Source organism: Cupressus sempervirens, chromosome 2 (assembly GCF_028749045.1).
Source record: "Cupressus sempervirens isolate cs-2001-9-10 chromosome 2, ASM2874904v1, whole genome shotgun sequence".
NCBI lineage: Eukaryota > Viridiplantae > Streptophyta > Pinopsida > Cupressales > Cupressaceae > Cupressus > Cupressus sempervirens.
Genome location: NC_143119.1, coordinates 181252082 through 181265841, shown reverse-complemented (window position 1 = coordinate 181265841; position 13760 = coordinate 181252082).

Below are 13760 nucleotides of genomic sequence, written 5' to 3'. Positions count from 1 at the left end.
TCCCAAACTAGACTATAGTCTAAAATAATTGGAAGGCTTCTTATTAACTACAACTAAGTCACTTAATCCATGTTGACCCAATTCTATAGCCACATTTATTTTCATTGAAAATTTCTATCCAAGCCACCTAGCCCCTTTTGAAAAGAGAACTTTGAGACATAACAATATTATTATTTATAAATAATTTCACTACTTGTTGTAATTATGACTAGCCATCACTTTCATAGCATAGCTATCACAACAACATCGTAATTATGGTGTCTAGTCTCAATGGATGAATGTCACTTCTACAACATAGTTGTTGCATCAACATTGCAATTGCAATGAGTATTTGGAATCTTAAACCAATGCAATTATGATGGCATATGGTCCCAACTATAATGTCATAAACATGAACTCTTGTCCCATCCTTCTTCCAAGTTATGACAGTACCAACCATCATCATTATGATGGATCCCTTCAACATTGCAATTTGTGATAGAAAAAGTTTGATGGTCATCTAACGGGAGACAATTCATGGTTTTGTCACTAGGGCAATGGCTAGACATTGTAATTGTGATAGCCTACCATCATAATTTGGGTCCAAATGTAGTAGTGAGTTGATTTAGTGTTTCAACCATATGTTGAGATGAGATTGGAGAGAAATGACAATCAATAATATTGTTCAGCCATATGTAAAACCTTCTTTTGTGTTTCTTTGGTAAAAGGTATACTATAGAAGACGAATTACTTACATTTCAATGACTACTATTCACATATCTTAGTGAATGTTTAAGTAAGATACGTATGTTTGATATTTGTTATATTTTGAGAATTTTCTTACTAGAAAATATGGATAATATTATGAAGGATAGATCAAAGATATATTCAACTTTGTTTCCTTGATTGTGAATTTTTTTGTCTACTTAATGAACTTCATTCCCAAAGTTACTTGGTAAAGAGATGTATTGACCCTACAAAAAATATCACAAATTTTTTGGTCTTAGGATAAGGACTAGATTGATAATCTACTTTTTAGGGAAGTTTAAGATGTTTCCGAAGAGAATGCCAAACTAGGGAAATTTTTGAAATTGATAAATATTTTAGTGAAATAGTTGAATTAATGGAAATGTTGATACAATTGATGGGATATTGGATCATATCTAGTATTATAGATCATTATGTTGAGGAAATTATGTAAAGATTCTTATTGATATGAAGGTATAATAGTTTAGAATACATGAATATAAGTATGTAAATTTTAGAATAGAGCTAAGTGTGAATGAAAGGAACAAGAATATTAACAATATAGTTAGAATCTACTCTATTTATATTTTAATATATTTATCTATATCTATATAGTTTCTCTACCACTTTTGCACACACCACCCCCAGCCCCCTAACTCCAGTCTCCCAAAAAATAAAAATCTTGTTGGACATGTTGCACAGAAGGAAGGAACCAAAAAGGAAAAGATGACAAATGTTTTGAAGAAAATTAAGAAGGGATAAGTATCACCTAATCACAAATATGAGGAGTTATCGACTCCACCACCTATCCCTATTCCTATAACCATAATAATTTTTGCAAGGTCCATCTCATCAAGTGTGTACACAAAATAAGTGGATACAAAAGTTGATACCACCCCCAAGCAATTTTGTATAACCTAGTCAAGCTATAAAAGATTTCAAAAAGAGGCTAGGCTTGGTAACCGAGCCTAAAAACAAACAATACTAAACAAAAGTTGACCAGGTTTTAAGTTCTCAAAAATTTAATTAGGTTTTGAAGAACTAAAGCGTTCTCCAAAAACTGACCATGGGATTTTAAAGAACAAAAATGTTCTTCAAAACCCAATTGGCTTTTGAAGAACTAATATATTTTTTAAAGGGAAACAATTTTTTCCATTTTTAACGCCCAAAACCATAGACCAACACAAAGGAGAGGTGATAAAATTAAATAACTTAATCTTTTTAAGCCAAAAAAAAACAAATTTTCATCATTTTCATCCATTTTCAACAATAACATCCTGTAAACAAGGCAATTTTAAAATTATTTCTATCATTCTTGTTTGCATTTATTATTAAAGTAGGGTTCATAATTGGTTTATAGTTTTTTAAAATTTTGTATTAGATGCTTCAAACAATCTTAAAAAATCCAAAAGAGGTGAAAGGCCACCTCCTCTACACATAACACATTTAATCCATAAAGATACTTTGCATGAACAAGCAAAAAAATCCAAAGCCACTTCGAGACAATGACAAAACCCTCAAGTTGGTGGTGTACAACTACAAAATCCACCAAATGTTGACCCTCAGCCACAACCACCACCTGTAAACACTCTTTGTCTCTCATTAGTGTTAGAATAATTAGAATAATTGGGCTGGGGAGGGGGGGGGGAATCATTTATCCTTAGGTCTAGATGTACCAATTCAATGTTTTACAACTTCAAATAGCTTATCAAACCCATAAATCTACTTGGCAAATATAGAAACTCATCAACAAATTTAACTTATTCATTCATCACTAGATCTTTATTTAGAGTAACCCAACTAACAAAAATAAACAAAATTAAATAACATGTATCATAAAATAACATTCACACAATTTTGAAGCTAGGAATTAACATGGAAACCCAATTTGGAAAAAAACACCAAGTAACATGCTACCATTTTTTCACTCTTATGAAGTGAATTCTATTAATAGCCAGTCCTATTAGAGGCTCAAAGAAGCTCAAAGATGAGATTGATAAGATGATATAGGAGCTACTTGATCAACCTAACATATTAGGCCAAGTAAGTCCCCATTCACTTCTTCAGTTATTTTAGTGAAGAAGGACGACACCCTCTAGATGTGCATTGATTACTAAATGTTGAATAAGAGGACCATTAAAATCAAATATCTCATTCCATGGATTGATGAGCTCATTGATGAATTGCATGGGGAAAATTATTTTTTGAAGATTGATTTGAAGTCTACCTATGATCAAATCTAGGTTAGAGAGCAAGATATAGAGAAGACATCATTTTGGTGTCACTATGGAAATTTTGAGTTTTTGGTCATGCCTTTTGGTATTACCAATGGTCCTATTAGTTCTCAATCTACTATGAATAGTTTGTTCCATAATCAACTCCCCAGGTTTGTACTGATCTTCTTTGACAACATTTTTATTTATAGAAAGACTTGGGACAATCATGTTGTTCATTTGGAAATAGATTTTGGTATATTGGATTAGTCTTCCTCTTATTCCAAAGAGTCCAAGTGTTCTCTTGTTATGATAGAGTTAATTTATCTAAGACATATTGTTAGTGTTAATGGAATTTGCATGGACCCAGATAAGATATTTGTTATTATGGAGTGGCCTACACTAGGGACCCTAACATAATTAAGATGGTTTATTGGTCTTTATGCCGTTTACCATATGTTTGTGGTTGGTTTCTCATGACACATTTCTCCCCTTAAAGACTTGACCCATAAAGGTGCTTTCTAGTGGTCTACGCAAGCACAAGAATATTTGAGAAGTTTAAGACTATTATGACTTTATGTATAGTATTGGCTTTACATAATTTTCTATGCCTTTTGATTTGCATTGTGATAATTTTTGAGAGATTATTAGTGCCTTTTTGTCCTAGGATCAACATCCCATATTTTGTGAGAGTAGGAAACTATGGGGTCCTAAGAGAACTTTTAGTGTTTATGATAAGGAGATGTTAACTATCATGTATGTGTTGGCTAAATTTAAGCAATATTTAGTAGGCAACAAGTTTTTCATTAATAATCATCATAATAGCCTAAGACATTTACTAGGGTAGAGGGATTTGAATGAGAGGCAATAGAAATGGGTCAGTAAGTTACAATCTTATGATTTTTATATCTTTTATATAAAGGGGATTCCAAATGTTCCTGCAGATGCAGTTTCAAGGAGACCTCACCTTTGTATAATTTCTAATATTTTAGAGGATTGAAGACATTTAATTATAGTTGAATATACCAAGGATCAGTAGGTGATAGGTATTGTGGATGGTAGTATTCAAGATGATAGATATTCACTTTCAAGAGAGTTGATTATCTACAAAGGGAGGATATATCTAGTTCTAGAGTGAAATGTGTGTAAAATTATCCCATAGGCATTCCATGTTTCTCCCATGGTTAGTCACCTTGGGTTTTTCAAGACTTATAGAGAGGTTTGGGAGATATTTACATGGATGTAGATAAAGGTTGATGTTCATCACTATGTTTGAGAATGTTTGGTTTGTCAACAAAACAAACATGAACACACATATCCTGTTGGTTTATTATAGTCACTTCCTATTCCTGAAAGGAAGTGGGAGGAAATTTCCATGGAGTTTATTATGGGCTTTCCCAAAGCCCAAGGATGTGATTGTATATATGTGGTGGTATATAGACTCACAAAGTATACTTATTTGCTCCCCATTACTACTACCTATACAACTATGTAGTTGTCTTAATTATTTTTTAGATAGATCTTCAAGTTGAATGGTTTACCTAAAACCATTGTGAGTGACCATGACAATAGATTAATGAATCATTTTTGGCAAGAGATCTTTAGATTATGTGGGACTAATTTGTCTCCTAGAACTAGCTACCATCTGTAAACTGATGGATAGATAGAAATAATAAACAACTAGATAGAAGGATATCCATAGAATTAGATCTCATATTTAAAAATGGCTTAGGTAAAGTGGATTCACTTATGTGAATATTGTTACAATTCTACTCATCAATTGACTACACAGATGTAGTGGGGTCTTTGAGAGATAATATACAAAGAGATAAAAATCAAAAAATGTAGTATGATGATCAGAGGAGAACAACTTAGACTTTTTAGGTGAGTGACATGATCTACTTGATGTTGTAGTTGTATTAGTAATCTTTTGATAAAAAAGAATAGTTTTGTGAAACTTAAGCCATGTTATTATGGTCCCTTTTGTATCATATGGTGGGTTGCAGAGGTGGCTTATGAATTACATCTTCCTAAAGATAGCAAGGTTCATAATGTATTCCATGTTTCTCTCCTTAAGGGGACCTTGGGTAGTCATATGATACCATCACCCATATTACTTGTGTTGGATGATGAAGGAAGATTGGAATTGATTTTGAGGGAAATTTTTGATACTAGGGAGAGGAAGTTGCAATAGAGGACTATACATGAGTTGTTGGTTAAGTGGTAGAACCTACCCAAGGAGGATGCTACTTGGGAGCTTAAGGATATTCTATAGCACCCTGAATTGCAATTTCTTGAGGACAAGCAATCATGGGGAGGGAGGACTATAATGTCCCTTATTTAGTAGGGTTCTAAAATATGGATTTGTTAGCTCATCATTGTGACCCTCATGAGTTGATGTTTGGATTTGGGGGTCATTTTCTAGATATTTCTATTTTTTGGGCTTATTATTTTCAGCAAGTCCCTTTTAGATAGCTACTATTTTGGGTGTGTAGTTAGGAAAGGTGAGCATTTAGTTTGTTCTTGGATCTCTTGATGAATTATTATGGAAGTCATATATAATTGGTGGATTGCGATTTAATGATTATTAATGATACACTTTATTACCATTATATTTTATAATATAAAGTGTTATGATTTTATATTATAAAATTTTCCCTTAAGTGAAGAGTATGAGTTTGAAGCTAAGAAGCTCAACTTTGTAGTATAGATATTGGTTTTTGGAGAAGGGAAAAGGTATATTGATTTAATATATTTTATTTCTCATATCAAATGCCTGAGGTTTTGAAGGAATTCTAAGTTTTCCACTTATAATTGTGTTGAGGTAAAAAATTACCTATTTCTCTAACTGTATCCACTATGGGTTTGAAGATTGATATTCTGAAGGAAATCGATTGAAATGTTTGCAAGTTAGTAATAAATTTGCAAGTCAATTGGTAGTAGTTTGGGTGACTCCATTACATTTTTGAGGGTGAAGATGAGAGTTATTTGTTGTTAATGTTCAAGTTGGTATGATTGATTAGTATTCTAGCCAACAACATCATAACACAAGACTACAATCAATGCCCAACATTGTGGACTCTAAAAGATGTCATTGTTAGGCCTATTTCCTTGGCACAAGCTCACATTAGTGACATGTAGGGTGTTTATATGGAATTTTTTTGTACTTATTCAAGGTTTTTTTTGTGTGGGGACTTATCTTATCACATAATGTGGCCTCCCCTTCCAACCCACACCAGCAATGTTATAGACTGCCAATTTTATCAGGTTCCACTATTGTTTGAATTTGGAAATTCAATTAAAATAATGTATGGAATTTTGTCTTTTCTTTCTTGAATAAAATTTTGTGGAATTAGATGGTAATTGCTAGAATTGAAACATACTTTTTACTCACCATAACTATTGAATTTCAAATTAAATCAAAACTTTGTTCCCTATCACTGGTAATGTTATTAGAGTTGACTTTGGTTCTTTACAAAATCACATGATTCTTAGATATGCTAATAGTGTTGAAAATAAATCTTCAATTATATGTTTTTATTGATGTTATACAAATTCTAGTATTAATAAAGCAATGTAGAATTTTTTGACTTAACCTTGTATATCTTAGTATTAACAGAGCAGTTGGATAAAGAAGACTTTCTAGTATTAACTGAGTAGTTGGTTAATAAAAGGATTCCTACTTGCTATATAGACTAAGTGGTTGAGCATCAAAGGGATTGTAATATAAACCAAGTGGTCAAGCATACAAGGAGTCATAGTGTTAACTAAGCGCTCATAGTGTTGATCAAGTGATAGCTCAGAATGCATTTATCAAATAGTTAATTGATTGAGGTTGACTATTTGGGTGTTTATTGTTGTTTTGAAATGGTATTCTAGATGACTTTTCCTAGCTTATGATATCTAAGAAAGGACACATTGTGAGGATAACATACACAAGTGGAAAATGAAATAAGATGGATATGTGAGAGAAGAAAAAGGTAGAGTAGGAAAGGGTGGAAGATAAGATGCAAAGAACATCTGATTAGGAAGGATCCATAGGTCAAGTGAGAATAGAGATCTAAATTTGCAAATGAAGTTGCTTCACAAATTAGTTACACTATTACTTTTCCAACAATTGGTATTAGAGAATCTAGTGCTTGCAATAAAGGTTTCAAGACCTAAGCTAAAGATCAAGATGTATTACAGAAGGGAGATTCCTATGCTTAATAGAGACAACATTTTGGCATGGCTGACTATTTTGATAGTTAATTGATCTAGGCTGACTAGTCACCTAAACCTATGATTGTCAAGCAGATGAAAGAGGCAAAGGACCACAATATAATAACAATTGATATAGCTTCCTCTTTGAACTATTTTGAATTTCATGAGGTCAAAGATTGTCCTCGTACATTTGAAATGTGGGAAAAACTATAGAGAGTCTACGGAGGTGACAAAAATGTGCAAAAAATTGAGGAAAGCTTGAGAAGAAAGTTTGATTGAATGCCAATGAAATAACGTGAGAACATTTCCCAATACAGTAAAATAATACAAAAGAGTGTGAATATAATGAAAGCTAAAGGGGTCAAAATTGATGATGAAATAGTAGTCAACAAGGTACTAAGAGAACTTCTTCCTAGTTATGCAATAATATTTTCTACATGAATATGAAGAAAATAGGACCTATCCTGAACCACAATTCCCAAAAGGAATGATCCAAATTTATTAACCAAAAGGAAGTGATTGATGCACAAATGGATCAAGCAATAGATAATAGGGAGAAAGGAGGAGATCCTATAATCTTTGGGAATGGAAAAGTAAGTACTTGAAATATAAAATTCATAGAAGAAAAATGCTAACCTTAAATTAGTACTAAATCAAAAAAAATACCAATTTATCATGTTTATGTATAGTTTCAAAGAATTTTTTAGCCGGTTCTTAACTGCAAATGTTGAGAGAAAGAAAACCTAGAAAACTTATGTCTGTTTGAAAGAATGTCAACCTTGACCTATATAGAAGGGCACAATCTTACCCTAGGGTACAATTGTGCCCCAAAAATTAGACCTTGACCTGCACTACTCTAGCAAAATTTTTGTTCATATATTTTGCAAGTGTGATGAAAAGGGTATCCAAATCTGCACTTTAATTCATTGTTCCACACATGTATTTGCAAAAAAATAGTTTGTTGTTTGGATAGGTGGTTTTCCTTGGTAAAACCCCAGTTTGGAATGAACCTTGAAATATAATTAAAATTTCAATATAAATAAACAAAGTAAATGAAGCTATTCATGTTTCTTATATTGAAATCCTTATGGAGGATTGAAATCCCTGAATCCACAAGTATGAATGCTCCAAATGAATGTAGAAATGTATGTAGGATTTCTCAAATAAATGGAATTAGATCTTCAACACCAATATTGAATTGATGTTTGCATAGAAAAAGGCTTCGAAGAATGTGGATAGAGAAATCTTCAACAAGAGGGTTCCATAGAGATGGAATCCTTATCAATGGACCTCATTGAGGAATTGGATGCTTGAACACTTTAGTGCTTGATAGAAAGTAGATCTTCACTTTATAATAATTAGATAATAAATTTTCTCATAGATAGTGCATGCACTCATGAATAATGGATGAAAAGTAGATGTCAAAATGAGGGAAGAAGGCTTCCTTATATAAAGATCTAGGGCACAAACTTATGGAGAATGCTGAAATAGGAGAATTAAATCCTAATTAACCATAACCCCTGGAAATGGACCTATATTAATTTTTATTTGAGAGTTTACCATTCTAAAAACCTAAAATACCTAACGTGGAAGTGGGAAAAATGAAACTTTCTAAAGTTTGATATCCTAAAACTCCCAAATATTGAAATTTGGACCTAGGGTTAGGGATAAGGTCAACCCTAGCCTAGGTTAGGGTCAAGGTCCTCCTTGACCTAGAAATTTAAAGTACTCAATTTCATAGATAAAGTTATTAGAAATATGTTGGAAATAGAGAGAGAGAGAGAGAGAGAGAGAGAGAGAGAGAGAGAGAGAGAGAGAGAGAGAGAGAGAGAGAGAGAGAGAGAGAGAGAGAGAGAGAATGGGAAAACAACTAGATCCATGCAAAGACCTATTCAAGGCACTTAACATGACCTCAAACCACTTACTCAAAAGGATAAACACTCATAACATAGAAGTTCTTCTATTTTAAGATGGTGCATTTAGTCCCTACTTTAGCAAGAGTATGGATGTAATGCAAACTCTTGGTAAAGTAGATCATAATGAAGAGATAATCCTATTCAAATCAAAGGGACAAAGAGATCCTTAAGACCATAGAGACTTAAGTCTTCATCAAATCCAAGATAAAAATAAGAGAGACATATCTAGAAAAATAAAAAGAGTGTGATTATCTTGCCTAATTAAAACTTATGCCCCATTGTGAACTACACAAGAAAACTCCACAACTGGAAAGATGGAATTAAATTGCCTAGTGAATATAGCTACTCACTAGTCAACCAATCAAGGATTTACTCTTAAGAATATTCTATTCTATAAGAATAAAATCAAAAAAGAAAAAGAGATCAAATCTTAAGGACACATTTGACCTTAAGCGATCCAAAATATATTTGAAACTAGAGGGATCAAGAGATCCTAAAATATAAATCCATGCTTTAAGGATTAGTCACTAATCCAAAAAGGGATAAAAGATATCTTGAAAAATAATATATATGTATTGAAAAGTGCATGTGTGAAATAAGTGAGAAGAGAATATGCCCCCACATTAAAGTCATTTCTTACACTTTAACATGAGCAATGTCTTAAATGGAAAAATAAACAACTACATTGATTATGTTTCCACTATGAGATGTCCCTAGATGAAGACAAACCAAGAGAAATACCACATAAACATATAGAGAACATAGAAGGGATCTACCTACTATGGGGTCAGTATGATCATATGATAATTTATATAATATTATTGCAAATGAACTGGCATCTTTCTTCAAAGAAAATAGAACTATAATCACAAAATATGAAATATCACATAAGAGATATGAAGAAGAATCTTTTTGGGCCATGACCTAGAGAACAAAAATAATCAATTCTGCCAAGTCATAGATCTAAGAAGACTACACAAAGAAACATGTGCCAACAATAGCATAGGTACAACATAACATGAAACAACATATGGAAGAATAGAGATACATATAGAGGAAAAATACAATAGGTTAGATTCTCTTATCAGCTTCCACCAACGAAGAAAAAAATATAGTATAAAAGAATCTAACAACATTTAGAAAACACATCATGGGAGAAGCACACTACAATTGACAAACACACAAAAGGATACCATGAAGGACTAGCCAACCAAGTGTACAGCCTACTCTCCCCATCTTGTTGTATATCATTTAGGGAAGGTGCCTAACTGTCAAGAGGGACTTTATCCAACATAGTAGGAATGATAGCTAGTTAAAAACATGGATCCTCTTGTGAATCACAATGTTCGATACTTGGTGTAAGTGTCAATTGTGAGGAAAGCATATTAGGTAAATCAATATCAATGTCAATAGTTTCATATTCATCATTAACATCATCAACATCATTAAGAGTATCTTCATCTAGATTAATCAAAATAAGATCTAAGATACAAATAGAATCTTCAAAGCCATGCATCTTAACATCATTATTACTAACAAATTCTTCTAACACATCAAGCATAGTTTTTTAGAGTAAATAATTAATTTACTAATTATTTATTATATTTACTTAATCTTACTTAGGTAAATGCATTTATTCATTACTTGTAGCCTAGGAGTTAGTTATAAGTTGTTAAAAATACGAGAGTTTATTCTCTCCTAAGTCATACTTATCCTCTCACCTTGTTTGAGGACTTTCCACCTTATGTGGATGTATGCTTAGTTGTCACACTTATCTCCTAGCATCTTCTAGCTTGTTCTAGGAGATTCCTGGAGCTCTTTATATTCAGGCTTCCTCATTGTATTTTTATAACGAAAACAATGCATATTGTAAATAGATATTTTCTTTTGTTTGCATATTTTCTCTCTCATGTCCATTTAGAATTTTTCCCTTGCTCCATGCTCTTCTCTCCTTGGCTTCCCTTTGACAAGTTTTCACATACAGGTGATCTTGGGCTTCTTCAGAGTTAGACTTCATCAACTCCAACATGGTATCAAAACATCCCTATTGCTACTTCATTGAAGGATTTTTTAAGCCATGATTTGGAGTCACAAACCCTAGTTTGTTTGTCCATTTTTCTTCAAATCAGGGGATCAGTGACTTTTTGGAGCACATTGGGCCCAAATAGATGCTGCCATTGGATCCAAAAGGTACTTTTCATCTAGGATCCATATAAAATTCATTGATTTTGGAGACAAGGCTTCAAGAGCCAAACATTTTTTAGTTCTAGGGCTTTTCGTACGACTGTACAGATGATTCGGCATCAAAAAATTAAAAAAAACACAACGCAGAGTGTGCCACCATGGCTCCACCTAGCAGCCACTATGGGGCCACCCACACTCTACCTACACCCCATTGCACTAAGCTGCATTTCCCTCGTGCTGCTTCCCAGCATCCTTCACTAGTGCGGTAGTACAGAACGACCACAGCACCATGGCCCTGCCAGATTGCAGCCTATGCTCTGCCTTGGCTGGCTGCGCCTACTAGTTGCCTCTCATCCTCTACTCCTATGCCACTAGTGTATAGTAAATAGTTCATGCCAAGTCAGAAACCACATGGATTTTTGCAGTACAGTCAGTAGCTTCGTAGGCTGACACATGGTAGGTCTGCCATGTGGCACTTTGCCACGTGGCCCCTGCCACATCATCTGTACTTGCCACATGGTATCTATATGGAACTTTCATGTGGCTTCTTTTTTACACCGATAGCTAATAGGCCATCAAATTTAAGACAGTGAATTGCTAACGTTAGCACTGCATTAGCACCTTGCTTGCACATCTCCTACGTTAGTTTTTGACCTACCTTGAATTTTTTGGCCATAACTTGAGCATACTAAGGTATTTTTCCAATCCAAAAGAAGAACCAAAAATATAGTTTCAAGATGGAGACATTAGTGTAGGTATTTTTAAGTTTTGATTCATTTTTATTACCCTTTTTTAAAGTTGAAGTCTGAAGTTGTATTTTTGACTCTGGTTTGCATATCTTTTATATCCCATGTCAATTTTTTGAAAACTTTATATTTTTGGAAAGCTAGTTTTATCACCTTTTTAGAAATGTCGTCTTTTTCCTTAGATTTTGGCCCATGCTCTTTCTATCATTTTTTTTGGCATTTTTGGTCCATGGTGGATATCTTTAGTGTTTTAGGCCTGAGGATCATTTTCCTGGCATGGTTTCCTTTGTTTTAGGCTATACTTTATTTTGTATCATTTTGTTTTCAATTTTGATCATTATAGCTATCATTTTGAAGCACTTTTATGTATCTCACTAAGATAAAGTGTCACTTTTGCATTTCAGGGTCATGAATGTTGTTTTGAGTCAGTTGTACATGTACTATTTTTATAAAGTGCCATGGGGGGGATAGTTGTTTGCTATTTTAAGCATTCTCCCTTTCTCAAGTAAGTGTCCCTTCCACAACATTAGCCCCATGCAAAGTCAGTTTGAATTTGTCTTTATAGGTGTCTATAACTCCTCCTCTCTCATCATTCTTGGTTCATCTGCAGGAGACTTTGGCCCATCTTCTCAGTTGCCTATTATCTCACCCCATTTACATTAAGCGGGGGTTATGTTGTTGTTTTAATGCATCCTTGGTTTGATGATTCAATAGTGTGAGATATGTATTTAGTGGTTGATCCTATATACAAGGGGCTTGCAGTGGCTAGGTACCTATGCATTTCGTTGAGATGGAACATCTACCATATAGACATGCTCAGTTCATGCCTTCTTCTTCCATGAAAGTTCTTTAGATCAGAAGTTTTCTTCTTGATGGTTGAGTTTTGTAACTTCTTCATGCTTTAGTGATGCTCTTCATGATCACTCATTGTTCCTATTTTAGGGGACATTTCCCTAGTTGGAGGCTTCTTCAGTTCTTCACTAGGGTTTTACCTCTTTTGGAGGAGGTTTTTTCCCACGTGGTTTTCTCTCTTTCCCCATTTTTAGAGGTTGCATTCTTTTGCATTTGTACATGGGTACCTAATATGGCCTCGTTGCAAAGATCCATTTTACATTTTTGCATTTCTTAGTTTTGTGAGCTTAAGGCATTTCCCTAAGTTGCACTTAAGGGGGGGTGTTAGAGTAAATAATTAATTTATTAACTATTTATTCTATTTACTTAAGCTTACTTAGGTAAATGCATTTATTCATTAGTTTTAGCCTAGGAGTTAGTTATAAGTTGTTGATAATATGGGAGTTTGTTCTCTCCTAAGTCATACTTATCCTCTCACCTTGTTTTAGGACTTTCCACCTTATGTGGATATATGCTTAGTTTTCACACTTATCTCCTAGCATCTTCTAGCTTGTTCTAGGAGATTCCTGGAGCTCTTTATATTCGAGCTCCCTCATTGTATTTTCATAACAATAACAATGCATATTGTAAATACATATTTTTTTGTGTTTGCATATGTTCTCTCTCATTTCCATTTAGGGTTTTTCCCTTGCTCCATGCTCTTCTCTCCTTGGCTTCCCTTTGATAGGTTTTCACATGTAGGTGATCTTGGGTATCTTCAAAGTTGGATTTCATCAACTCCAATATAGTTGTATCCAAAGAAGGTAAAGATTTTTGAAGAACAAAATTATGATCTTTAGATTGAGCACAATGCTTCTTAAAAAATTCGTTAGTAAATTGATTAATTTTTTTCTTGCTTGAAATGTGTTGAGAACTAGGAG